General features: G+C 43.8%; 1 pseudogene; it reads left to right on the forward strand.

The window, feature by feature from the left end:
- The first annotated feature begins 7,588 nt into the window (after nucleotides 1-7,588).
- LOC126285210 (uncharacterized) lies at nucleotides 7,589-14,279 on the forward strand (annotated as a pseudogene).
- Nucleotides 14,280-14,735: the final 456 nt, after the last annotated feature.

A 14,735-nucleotide genomic window follows, 5' to 3' on the forward strand; every position in this document is an offset into this window, starting at 1 on the left:
CATTTGCTAAGCAATTTTTTATCTGCAAGGTTTCTGTTATCGGCTTTATTGTTTCAATGACTGGCAGGCATGGAATGTTTATGGTGATATTACTTGCCTGAAATCAGTGTGCAGACATGTGTTCAACGGGCGGTTAAGGCTATAATAACAATTTAAAAGTTAATAAACCATACATTTTTGGAAACGGGAGAAATTTTTCTTTCAGATGGCGGCATTTTTTCGGATTTTCAGTCATTTTCACGGTCAGATCCACTTAAGAGCGTTTGAAATTTCGGGAAAAGAAAAAAAGTCACAAGAACTCGAGTCACGTGAATAGGAGGGCTGTGGAACAACAGAAATGCCTTTTGAGCTCAAAAATTCCGTGATAAAAGTCGCTTTGTAACATGGGGCGTTGTCATGATGCAGCATGCACTTGTCTGCAATGTCCGGTCTACTTGATGCACTCTTTTCCTGAGCCTGCCAAGGAAATCTTTGCAAAACACTTGGTTAATAGTTTGTGCTGGAGGAACGAATTCTTTATGCTCATTATCCCTACTGCCTGAAAAGCAAATCAGCATTGTTTTCATGTTTGATTTGCTCATTCGCGAATTGTTCGCTCAAGGATGTGTCTCAGTGTGCCACTCCTCACTTTGCCACTTTGTCTCAGGTTCGCACTCAAAAATCCAGGATTCATCACATGATCGCACGCCTGTATCATTCGTGGTCGTTGGACATCCTGTCAAGAAGACCAACACACACGTTTCTTCGACTGTCCTTTCTGCTCGTCTGTAAGGGCTTTCGGCACCACTTTGGCACAAACCTTTTGACTGTACAAATATCGGTCAAAATTTGATGTTTAAGTTTAATAGGTCATCCATCATTCTTATTGTTAAACGACGGTCTGATCTCACAAGAGCACGCACGTGTTCGAAGTTTTCGTTGGTTTTTGAAGTCTTCCCAAGAGAGGTTCGTCATCAGCGTATTCTCGGCCTCCCAGGTATGATGTGTACCAGCGAAGAACTTGACGCTTGATAAGGAATGATCCTCACAGGGTTGTTTCAACTTTTTCAAAGGTCACACTCGCGGGTTCCCCAAGTTTAACACAAAATTTGATAGCATAAAGTTGCTCTAAAGTCCGCTGTTCCATTTTCGTAACATACAACAAAACCACGACTTCACTTACGGCGCTCTCAAAAATCACGTGATGGCTGTATAGCGCTGAAACTCGGACTGAGCATCTGGAAGAGATGAACACATCGGCCTACACAATTAGAACGACACAGCACTGACAGATCGCTCGCATTGTTGCCAGTCTCATTACTTTTCTCACACACCTCATAGAAGTTACTTCTATGCGCTGTCGACACGCCCCGCCAAAACATTATGTGTCAAAACGCGTGTTTTTGAGAATAAATGCCCTTTATGTTCACCCTATCTACAGATGATTACGTTTATTTATGAGTCGTGAACATTGTTTCCTTAGTGATGTTTTATACACTGAAGCGCCAAAAAAACTGGTATAGGAATGCGTATTCAAATACAGATATACGCAAACAGCCAGAAAACTGCGCAGCGCTCGGCAACGCCTGTAAAAGATAACAAGTGTCTGGCGCTATTGTTAGATCGGTCACTGCTGCTACATTGGCAGGTTATCAAGATTTAAGTGAATTTGGACGTGATGTTGTAGTCGGCGATCGAGCGATGGGACACAGCATCTCCAAGGTAGGGATGTAGCGAATGTACCGTGAATATCAGGAATACCGTAAAGTATCAGATCTCCGACACCGCTGCGGCCGGAAGAAGATCCTGCAAGAACGGGGCCAACGACGACTGAAGAGAATCGTCAACGTGACGGAAGTGCAACTCTTCCGCAAATAGCTGCAGATGTCATTGCTTGGCCATCAACAAGTGCCAGTGTGTGAATCATTCCACGAAACATCATCGATATGTGCTTTCGGAGCCGAAGGCCTACTCGTGTACCCTTGATGACTGCACGGCACAAAGCTTTACGTCTCGCTTGGGCCCGTCAACACCGAGATTGGACTGTTGATGACTGGAAACATTTTGCCTGGTATCCGAGTCTCGTTTTAAATTGTATCGAGAGGACGAACGTGAACGGGTATGGAGACAACCTCATGAATCCATGGACCCTGCATGTCAGCAGGGGACTGTTCAAGCTGGAGGAGGCTATGTAATGGTGTGGTGCATGTGCAGTTGGACTCTGGCAGGTGACACGTACGTAAGCGTCCTGTCTGACCACCTGCATCAATTCATGTTGATTTTGCATTCCGACGGACTTGGGCAATTCCAGCAGGACAGTGCGTTACCTCACACGTCCAGAATTGCAACAGAGTGGCTCCAGGAACACTGTTCTGAGTTTAAACACTTCTGCTGCCCACCAGACTCCCCAGACATTAACATTATTGAGCACACCTGGAATGCCTTGAAAACGTGCATTTCAGAGGAGATCCCCACGCCTCGTAATCGTATGGATTTATGGACAGCCCCGTAGGATTCATGGTGTCAGTTCCCTCCAGCACTGCTTCAGGCACTAGTCGAGTCCATGCCACGTCGTCTTGCGCCACTTCTGCGTGCTCGCGTGGGCCCTACATGTTATTAGGCAAGTGCCCAGTTTCTTTTGCTTTTCAGTGTAATAGCTGCCTCGAAAACCTCTGTTGCAAAATTCTGCACTGCAAAGCTTTCTTTCTCCCATAAATTTCTTCCGCGGCAAGACTGAAACCAATAGTGGGACGAAAAATCGCATGTTATAAAAGATGCATTATTTTATTTTATTTTTACAAAGAAACTATCAGCTTGTAAGAGCTTTTATGTCACAAAATGTGTGCGTTGTATTAACGCTTTAGAACCGTTGTCAATTAGAACTCACAGACAGTATGCATAAGGCATAACTGGCAATCTCTGTGTTGCTATAAAACTTCCTCTTCTGGTTACTTACTTTCGTTTCTGACTCTGAGGTAGTAGGACGAACGTGTTGCCTTCAGTGTTAATATGTGATTTATTGAATAATAATCGTTTCGCCCACAATTGCTGGAGTCTGCATTCATTGTAATTTTATTCTGATGATTTCATGTGTTCCGAGAGATGTTGCTGTTGTTGTGGTCTTCAGTCCTGAGACTGGTTTGATACAGCTCTCCATGCTAATCTATCCTGTGCAAGCTCCTTCATCTCCCAGTATCTACTGCAACCTACACCCTTCTGAATCTGCTTAGTGTATTCATCTCTTGGTCTCCCTCTACCATTTTTACCCTCCACGCTGCCCCCCCCCCCCCCCCCCCAATGCTAAATTTGTGATCCCTTGATGCCTCAGGACATGTCCTACCAACCGATCCCTTCTTCTAGTCAAGTTGTGCCACAAACTTCTATTCTCCCCAATCCTATTCAATACCTCCTCATTAGTTACGTGATCTATCCATCTAATATTCAACATTCTTTTGTAGCACCACATTTCGAAAGCTTCTATTCTCTTCTTGTCCAACCTATTTATTGTCCATGTTTCACTCCATACATGGCTACACTCCATACAAATACTTTCAGAAATCTATACTCGATGTTAAGAAATTTCTCTTATTCAGAAACGCTTTCCTTGCCATTGCCAATCTACATTTTATATCCTCTCTACTTCGACCGTCATCAGTTATTTTGCTCCCCAAATAGCAAAACTCCTTTACTACTTTAAGTGTCTCATTTCCTAATCTAATTCCCTCAGCATCACCCGACTTAATTCGACTACATTCCATTATCCTCGTTTTGCTTTTGTTGATGTTCATCTTATGTCCTTCTTGCAAGACACTGTCCATTCCGTTCAACTGCTTTTCCAAGTCCTTAGCTGTCTCTGACAGACAGAATTACAATGTTATCGGCGAACCTCAAAGTTTTTATTTCTTCTCACTGGATTTTAATACCTACTCCAAATTTTTCTTTTGGTTCCTTCACCTACTTACTCAATATAAAGATTGAATAACATCGGGGAGAGGCTAAAACCCTGTCTCACTCCCTTCCCAACCACTGCTTCCCATTCATGCCCCTCGACTCTTATAACGGCCATCTGGTTTCTGTACAAATTGTAAATACCCTTTCGCTCCCTGTATTTTACCACTGACACCTTCAGAATTTGAAAGAGAGTATTCCAGTCAACATTGTCAAAAGCTTTCTCTAAGTCTGCAAATGCTAGAAACGTAGGTTTGCCTTTCCTTAATCTTTCTTCTAAGATAAGTCGTAAGGTCAGTATTGCGTCACGTGTTCCAACATTTCTACGGAATCTAAACTGATCTTCCCCGACGTCTGCTTCTACCACTTTTTCCATTCGTCTGTAAAGAATTCGCGTTAGTATTTTGAAGCTGTGACTTATTAAACTGATAGTTCGTAAATTTTCACATCTGTCAACACCTGCTTTCTTTGGGATTGGAATTATTATATTCTTCTTGAAGTCTGAGGGTATTTCGCCTGTCTCATACATCTTGCTCACCAGATGGTAGTGTTTTGTCAAGACTGGCTCTCCCAAGGCTGTCAGTAGTTCCAATGGAATGTTATCTACTCCGGGGGCCTTGTTTCGACTCAGGTCTTTCATTGCTCTGTCAAACTCTTCACGCAATATTGTATCTCCCATTTCATCTTCATCTTCATCCTCTTCCATTTCCATAATATTGTCCTCAAGTACATCGCCCTTGTATAGACCCTCTATATACTCCTTCCACCTTTCTGCTTTCCCTTCTTGGCTTAGAACTAGATTTCCATCTGAGCTCTTGATATTCATACAAGTGGCTTTCTTTTCACCAAAGGTCTCTTTAATTTTCCTGTAGGCAGTTTCTATCTTACCCCTAGTGAGATACGCCTCTACATCCTTACATTTGTCCTCTAGCCATGCGTGCTTAGCCATTTTGCACTTCCTGTCGATATCATTTTTAAGACGTTTGTATTCCTTTTTCCTGCTTGAGTTATTGCGTTTTTATATTTCCTCCTTTTATCAAGTAAATTCAATATTTCTTCTGTTACCCAAGGATTTCTACTAGCCCTCGTCTTTTTACCTACTTGAACCTCTGCTGCCTTCACTACTTCATCCCTCAGAGCTACCCATTCGTCTTCTACTGTATTTTTTTCCTCCATTCCAGGCAATTGTTCCCTTATGCTGTCCCTGAAACTATGTACAACCTCTGGTTTAGTCTGTTTATACAGGTCCCATCTCCTTAAATTCCCACCTTTTTGATGTATCGGGAAATTATGAACACATTGTTGGAAGGCTGAACGGCCGTTTGCTTACCTCACTCCTTTAAGTGCTGTAATCTCAAAAAGTCGAACCTACTGATTTATTTTTACGACGTCCGAATTAATATTCATTAACATTTCTTACGTGGAAATCTCTATACCGTTTTCACGGTCAACGAGCCGTCAAGCAATGATGATGTTCAATAACTACCAGGGCCTGATACGGAAAACATCATTATGCGCGATAGTATAGTTATTTAATGACAGTAATTCAGTACAATAAAAAATGTTGCACCTTGATAGTGTCATTTTAGAGTCTACATCGTGCAATAGCATTTGTGGTGTGTCCTTTCTGCGGAAAACCTTTATTCATGCATTACATAATTTAAGGAAGAATGAAATATTTCTCTTACTTTTGTACGCCAGAAACGAAATACACGTGACACCGAACCCGGCAGACGGGCCGCTGGTGACCCAACCGTGTAAATTTAGAGCATCACAGTATGCGCAAGGACGATGTCCTGAACAAAGAGGCTTGGCAGAGGAAAACAGGAACGCAGCAAAATGTTGTTACTAATTGATCGTTGTATTAATTAATCTTGAATAACAATAAAAAGTAGTTCCCAATTATAAAGTGGTACATGGTATCCCACATAAAACCGCTGGCCTCACATACCGAATAATCATCTCTAGTTGAATTGCTTGTGATGTGGCAACACTGTCTAAAAAGTTGGATACACTGCATTTTATCGGAAAGTTGAGTGCAACTGTACCTTCGTTTGTCGGTTGTTGTGAGAATGTCTTATTGTTGAGTTACATAAATGGGGCAGTTTGTATTATAGTGTGTAGTGTATAGTGTAGTGGAGTGATACATGAAGATACGTACCATCAAGAAATGTATCAAGCGAAATATCCTGGTAGGAAACTCCCCATGACCAGCATTATTCAAGATCTGTACAAGAAATGGATGGTTGTAGGATCTGTTCAGACTATGCAGAGGAATAGGACCAACGGTGAGGACCCCTTAAACTATAGAATTCGCACGGACATTACGAATAATCCGCACAAATCGCGAAGGAGGTTATCGCAGCAGGTTGGTGTATCTCGTACATCGTGCCACCGTGTACTAAAAGATGTGAACTTGAAAGTTTATCGAGTGAGTATGGTACAAGAGTTGAAATTTGATGATCAGGAAAAAAGCGTTCATTATTGTAACTGGCTGTTAACTTGAAGTGCTAACGGTTTTTGGTCCTCTTGCTTTACTTCATATCAGACGAGGCCTCGTTTCATTTGTCAGGTTCTGTAAACTCCTAGAACTGCAATTACCGGTCGCAGGTCAATCCACATATTCTGCACGAAGAACCTCTCCACTCATAGGAGATAGTCCAGGATGCACATTGCTGGCCCCATATTTTTCAATTATACCTTAAACAGTGTCAGATATCTAGAGATCTTTGACTCTTTCTACGCACAATTAACAGATGCAGAGAAGCTGTATGCAATATTCCAACAAGATGGAGCAACTGCTCACATATGCTAGCAAAGTATGGCCGACATCACCAATGTGTTTCGTTGTCAGTAGAAGCCTCTAGTCATCAAGATCCATAGACATAACATTGTGTGATTTTTATTTATGGGGCACTCTAAAAGTCAAAGTGTATGATGACAATCCTCGCACAATAGACGGAGCATTACTAGAGACATTAGCATCATCAGGACTGCAGAATTACAGCCCGTTACTGATAAGGTCATCACACCAAGTCAGCGATGGAAGCCCACGGCCTCCACTTCTAGCATCTCTTATAAACAGATATCCTCATGTTTTTTAACGTTACTATTATCTGTTTTTTTGTTAGTTCATTGTTACTTGAATCTTGGACGTGAGGCGTACCGGTTTCACGTGGTACACCCTAAAGCATTAGTGTGTTTCATGATTGATAAACGCAGTTTTTAATAGTTTTAAGTCTTATTTTGTAGACACTGTGTTTTATTTTCTCCCCTCCATCCTACTCCTTCCACGAAACTAATATGAGTTGAACCCCCGTAGCTGCGATCCTGGATTCGCTGTTAGCCATATATCATTCTGGTTAACACCGAAGCAGGTTTCTGTCAGCTCAAAGTACGCTCATGTTTGTAATACGATTGTAAATGACGAGATGTAGCAAATTAAGCTTCGTAAAACTGCGTTGTCACCATGAAAACATGCATACGTGTTAGCTAGTGGGCCGAGGAAAGACCATATACCACGAAGAATTCGTGTAGGTGCGAACTGTAGCCTGCTGCAAACTTGTGTAAGCTCGCTTCATTCTGCGCATTTTGTTACGAAGGCGCTATTGACACTGAACGCAGTTTTATGCAACAACTCCAGTCCAGTTGTCCATTTGCGATGGCCTTCTACGGGGCCGGTCTGGGCGCATATTACCAGTAAAACAACGAGGATCTATTGAGGTCACGTCTTTGTAAAAATGTTTCCGAAGTGTTTACTAAACAGTAACCTTGACAAATAAAGATGCGTTGTGTTGTTGTGATGCAATCGATCTGAATTCCGTTTTGAAATCATTTCAGCCATCCAGAACAGAGTTTTGCGTAATGTCGTATTGTATCGCTGAGATACGGTAGTCAGTTTCTGCTGGGGTTCATATACTTTCACCACCCCCGATATTTACCCTCAGGCTTCACGAGTTACCTTACATACAGTATCTTCGCCACCATTATGTGCCATCGCAAAGGACTGGTAACGTATTTCATCTATCGCTATTTTATTTGTGATGTGTGTGTTCTGCTCCGGCGCTGGTGCTTTATGACTGACGTTCGAATTTTTCTGTCATCCACGTTGTTACTTTGGCTCTTTGATTTATATCTATATTCTATCTCGGTGCTGATCGGTATCTCTAAAGTTTTTAAAATTCTGCTTACTGTGACCAAGTTTTCCACGTCTACAAATTGTTTTCATAAGGCGAATTTTAGAAGATTTTCTTTTCCACAACCAACTTTTCACGCCCCTATATGGCGATCTGAACTGCAACTGCTATTAATTTCACGACGGCCTTTATTTGCGTTTTTTGTGTTTAAAATCTTGCCAGATATTGACCTTATGTCTTTATTTTATTGTGTACGTCACTATAGTAAAATTTAATATCGAAGGAAGTTGAAGTACCATACCACCCCTTGCCACAGGTTATCATTTTCGATTTCCCTGATACTTATTCCGCTTTTAAGAATAACCTTACTAAGCGAGTTTTTGTAAAATATACACTCCTGGAAATTGAAATAAGAACACCGTGAATTCATTGTCCCAGGAAGGGGAAACTTTATTGACATATTCCTGGGGTCAGATACATCACATGATCACACTGACAGAACCACAGGCACATTGACACAGGCAACAGAGCATGCACAATGTCGGCACTAGTACAGTGTATATCCACCTTTCGCAGCAATGCAGGCTGCTATTCTCCCATGGAGACGATCGTAGAGATGCTGGATGTAGTCCTGTGGAACGGCTTGCCATGCCATTTCCACCTGGCGCCTCAGTTGGACCAGCGTTCGTGCTGGACGTGCAGACCGCGTGAGACGACGCTTCATCCAGTCCCAAACATGCTCAATGGGGGACAGATCCGGAGATCTTGCTGGCCAGGGTAGTTGACTTACACCTTCTAGAGCACGTTGGGTAGCACGAGATACATGCGGACGTGCATTGTCCTGTTGGAACAGCAAGTTCCCTTGCCGGTCTAGGAATGGTAGAACGATGGGTTCGATGACGGTTTGGATGTACCGTGCACTATTCAGTGTCCCCTCGACGATCACTAGAGGTGTACGGCCAGTGTAGGAGATCGCTCCCCACACCATGATGCCTGGTGTTGGCCCTGTGTGCCTCGGTCGTATGCAGTCCTGATTGTGGCGCTCACCTGCACGGCGCCAAACACGCATACGACCATCATTGGCACCAAGGCAGAAGCGACTCTCATCGCTGAAGATGACACGTCTCCATTCGTCCCTCCATTCACGCCTGTCGCGACACCACTGGAGGCGGGCTGCACGATGTTGGGGCGTGAGCGGAAGACGGCCTAACGGTGTGCGGGACCGTAGCCCAGCTTCATGGAGACGGTTGCGAATGGCCCTCGCCGATACCCCAGGAGCAACAGTGTCCCTAATTTGCTGGGAAGTGGCGGTGCGGTCCCCTACGTCACTGCGTAGGATCCTACGGTCTTGCGTGCATCTGTGCGTCGCTGCGGTCCGGTCCCAGGTCGACGGGCTCGTGCACCTTCCGCCGACCACTGGCGACAACATCGATGTACTGTGGAGACCTCACGCCCCACGTGTTGAGCAATTCGGCGGTACGTCCACCCGGCCTCCCGCATGCCCACTATACGCCCTCGCTCAAAGTCCGTCAACTGCACATACGGTTCACGTCCACGCTGTCGCGGCATGCTACCAGTGTTAAAGACTGCGATGGAGCTCCGTATGCCACGGCAAACTGGCTGACACTGACGGCGGCGGTGCACAAATGCTGCGCAGCTAGCGCCATTCGACGGCCAACACCGCGGTTCCTGGTGTGTCCGCTGTGCCGTGCGTGTGATCATTGCTTGTACAGCCCTCTCGCAGTGTCCGGAGCAAGTATGGTGGGTCTGACACACCGGTGTCAATGTGTTCTTTTTTCCATTTCTAGGAGTGTATTTCAGTTGTAACATTTTTTTCATTCTAGTGTCGGGTGACTTTCATACAAAAACTGTATGGGTTAAATGTTATCGCAGTGATGGGCCGAGACACTCAAGACCTTCGATGCTTCAACGTTTATCACAGTTGTTCACGCTAGTGTGACAACAGAACACCTAATATATCAATAAGACCTGCTTCCACTGTTTTACGACGCAGGCTCTCTTCAGCAATGAAGCCGATGACGTGTGGGAGAGCATATGTTTGTTCACATGAGGGTTCAACTTTAAATGAACAGGGTATAGTCATCCCTAACAACTCCCGTGATATTATTAATCAGCGCCACGATGCTTATCCTTGGCTTCTTTTGTATTTACACGGGAGATCGGACTAATCGAAACTTTGGAGGGCAAGTAAATTACATATCGCTTCTACCTCTTTACTTGCTTCAGCCACAATCGTACCTCGCTCGTCCACAGTTGGAAGAAATTAGAAGCCTTCTTTCAAATAACACTTGGTTCAGCACCCATTTCCCGACCTCCGAGATTCTACAATATCTTAGCGAAGTAGTAACGAGTGCTCCATCGTTGAAGATAAAGCGAGCTGTGTAGGTGGCAACTGAGTGAACCTTTCGCCACATAAACCATGTTAGCAACGGGCATCCATTCACTCAAAGTTGTTCCTTTGTGACGCTGCTTGGCCGAAATATCCCCGCCATAACTGTGTGCGTTTGCAGGCGTGGGCCGAGGGAAAGGCTTCTTCTCGCAGGCAAAAGAGGAAGGAAGGAAGATAAGATTTTAACGACCCGTCGACCGTTGGGTCTTCAGAGACAAAACATACAGTCGCAGTGTTTCAAGGATGGGGATAGCAATCGGTTGCCTTTCGAACGAACTATTTCGGCATTTGTATTACACGGTGACGGCAAAATGCCGCAACTGTGCCGTGTAGGAGCCATTCACTGACACTGCAGTAGCGGCGCCCGGACGGCGACAGACCAAATATTTACAGCACTGCTGTGGAGACATTATGCAATGGATTCTACTATTGTCGTTGAAAGCTCATGTTGCTGACATACGTACCTTACCTCCGAGCAAATGGACTCGCCTGTCCTACGTCACCGGCGTGCGGACAATCGAGGGAAACATAGTCACTTGTTAGCGAGCGGTCTAACGTAACCCTGTCACTATGTTTTCGAATCAGGAACAACGGAGTTAGAAAAAGATTGAATGTGTACAGGACGACAGTGTCATCAAGGTCTTCAGGGGGCGTGCGGGGAATCGCCATTGCCGTACACAACAGTGGCACGTTGGGTAAAAGCCTTCAACGAAGGTCGGCAAACTGTGGCAGACATGCTTCGGGCAGGACGTTCTAGCGTTTCTGAAGAAGAAGTGCATGCTGTTGCTGCGTTAATGGACAGTGATCGACACCACACGATTCGTAAGCTCGCCCACGAAACCGGATTAGAGCATACGACTGTGCTTCACATCCTGAAGGAACGGCTGGGCATGCGAAAAATTGCATCACGATGGGTTCCGCATGAACTGACGGAAATGCAGAAATGGATGCGTTATGACGCTGCTCAGACGCACTTGGAGCGCTATGAGCCGTGTCTTAACACTGGATGAGACATGGGCTACATCGTACGAGTCAAAACTGAAACACCAATCCAACGAATGGCGTCATTGGCCACCGCGAAAGTCGAAAGTGTGTCAGAGCCCCAGTATGGTAAAAGTTATGGTGATTCTCGTGTACGACTGTGAAGGTGTTATCCTAACGCATTACGTTCCTCCACGGCAGACCGTCAATGAGCAGTATTACTATTCGTTTTTGGAGCATCACCTGCGACCAGCTTTGCGAAAGAAGCGGCGACACTTTCTGCACAACCCACCCATCATTTTGCACGACAATGCGCGGCCGCATACAGCGCAAGCTGTGGCTGCTCTGTTCGGTCGATGGGTCTGGAAAGTGCTGTACCATCCACCATACTCCCCGGACTTACGTCCTTGTGGCTTTGATTTCATTCCGAAGGAGAAGGAACCACTTCGTAGCATTCGCTTCAGTACCGTTCCAGAGATTCGACAGGCAGTAGACCGCTCCATTCGCACCATCAACAGAACAGGCTCTGATTACGGTATACGACGCCTTCCACATCACTGGCAACGGGTTCTACACAACGCTGATGACTACTTTGAAGGACAGTAACAGGTACAAACATATAACACTTTTGTATCGGATGTGAATAAATAGTTACCACTATTTAAGTTCCAACCTTCGTATAGTTTCACACTTCACGGTTTTAAGTCGTACGGTCATCGGTCAGTTGCCATCAAGAGTGTGTAATTGCATTTTAGTTGTGTATTACCTATTGTAGCTGTTTAAATAATAGAATGTATTGATGCAGAAGTTTTGATTACCTTTGTAGAAGACCGACGTGTGCTGTGGGACAAATTTCTTGATACTTACTCTCAGAACTTGATACTCTTGATGCCAAGAACAAAAATGCATTTGGTAAGTAAATTTTGACTAAGAAATTCTTGAAAGAATTACTATACAAAAACACTTTTTAATGCTTACTTTAGTTTAGCTACAATTTATTAATTTAAGCTTATACTTTTGTCATTTGCCATGGCTCACTTCCGACGACATATTTACGAAAAGACATTTCTCACATTGTTTGCAGTCGGTCCCCCTCTTTTGGTTCGGACTTGTGGCCCGTGATAGACATATTGTATCTACGTCGCTATATCTGTCTCTTTCAACAACAAAATTATGTAATACAGTGCAAGCATTTACAATAAAGACAGCTTACTCTGGTTGTTCGTTAATGGCCCGGTGAAATACGCGCCACTTATTACGTGTAGTTAGGATACCAAAGGCGCTCTCTACATGTCTTCTTGCTCTGCGCAGCCCACAATTAAATATTTTTATCTCCACTGTCAAATTTGTTCCTTCAAAGGTTTTCTGCAAATGCTTATGTAATCCAGGAGCTTCATCTCCGAGGAAGAACCCCTGGTAGATGTTTTGGTTTCGGTAATCCTTGCTCTGTTTCTTCTGTTGACTATCACAAACTGGATCGCTTCAAAACTGATGAGTCGCAGTCCTTACCGCAATTTCCATCAACATATACAAATATATATTTCAAATCTGCTACTGCCATTACAACTAAAGAATTATGTTCTGTATAGTTAAAATACATTGACCCTACGTTAACTGGGAGGTAAGACGGGTAAGTTTCGCATCGGCTACAGCTATGCAGTGTGGGAAATTAGCTGTAGTTTCAAATCCAAAAGCTGTCGAATGCCACATCTCTAACGCTGGCGCTGGAATGCGGTCCTCTCTTATTACGGACAAGTTTGCTCTGCATACATCTTGTACTGTTTCACATGCCATAGAAACTCCGATTGCCTAATTGTAGTGTAGTTCAGTAAAAGTACAACTACTTGCAAGATATCTAGAAAAAAAATTGTATACAAAACTTCGAAATTTTACCTACAGTTACAGATAGCCCTTAATTATTGTTTTCTTTTCAGGTAAAGAAGTAATAAGGAGATCGACTGATTGGGTTTCCAAGTACAAGAAGAAGATCAAGGTTAACAAGACATTTAGCTCGAAAGCGTCGAAGAAGTATGTGTATTTCGACCAACTGCAATTATTAATTAAACTCTATGACGAACGAGAGACTGTTGATAGTATGAAGCAAAGCAAGGAACAACAAAATGAAGGGGTAGGAGGCATGGAGCTGTAACTGCAAGCTTTCGCTGATATTTCTGGTGTTTCATCTCCAGCGACTAAAAAATCGATAAGTATATCACCAGCGAACAAACATAAAAAATCTGACGAGGTTGAAGTGAGAATTTTAAAAGCAATAGAAGCAGAAAAAGCTACGTGTAAAACGGCTTCCTTACAAAGTCTCATGCCCCAACTGCAAAACTTTGATAATGAGGAATTCCTACAATTTCAAATGGAAGTTTTGAATGTCATAGGAAACGTGAAAGAAAAAAAGAAAGCAGTGGACCCTGTTCCACCTCGCTTTCCTAAGCACCAATACTCCAGTTATCCTCAACTGAATTTTCTGCAACCTCCAACAACAACTCAGTTTCATTCCTAACAGTTTCTCAACACTTCTAATCAACCTCCTTTTTACCGCAAACAATGAAACATGCACGGCCAAATTCCTCAAACTTACGCCCGACTACCCATACGTCACCAGTCTCAGCTTGGTCGTAACCAAGCCCTCCGACTTCAAGAAATGCTTATACGTAACCAATCTCAGCCACCTACCGTTGGAAATAACCAAGACCAACCGGGACTTCACCTCTCCAGAAAGCGAGGAGAATAGCCTTTCTGTAACGTCGGTAGCATCCCCAATCGGAGACAGAATTGATTTTGTTACAATGTTTGACACTGAAGGGCATTTTTGAGTGTTTCATGTAATTCATCAGATGACGCGATGGATATTCGAAAATAATGGAAAAAATTTCCATCTTTCCGTAGGTCCTCAAATAAGGTATAAAATAAGCCCACTTCCTTTCTCCTTTCATTGGTAGAATGCTCCCAAACACATTTGCGTTGTTCTCTCTTTCAACGACGGTAACATTACCATAATGCAATAATTTGTTTACGATTCTTTATAACCATAACAGCACACGCCATAAACTGGGTTTAAAGACGGAAAAATGTCACGCGTAAACTGTACAGCGTGAACTTGTTGCCCATTCGGATTTCCATCGTCCGACTTTTTGGCGTACGGTCGAAACCGTATAGTGTGAAAAGAGCCGATCTCGCTGCTCCCTCGATACACCCTACTCAGTGCGTCCGACGACATCCCTGAAAAGGCGGGAAGAAATACAATGGCGCAGACGCAAGCTAATCTGCAA

This window comes from Schistocerca gregaria, chromosome 8 (genome assembly GCF_023897955.1).
Source record: "Schistocerca gregaria isolate iqSchGreg1 chromosome 8, iqSchGreg1.2, whole genome shotgun sequence".
Lineage (NCBI taxonomy): Eukaryota > Metazoa > Arthropoda > Insecta > Orthoptera > Acrididae > Schistocerca > Schistocerca gregaria.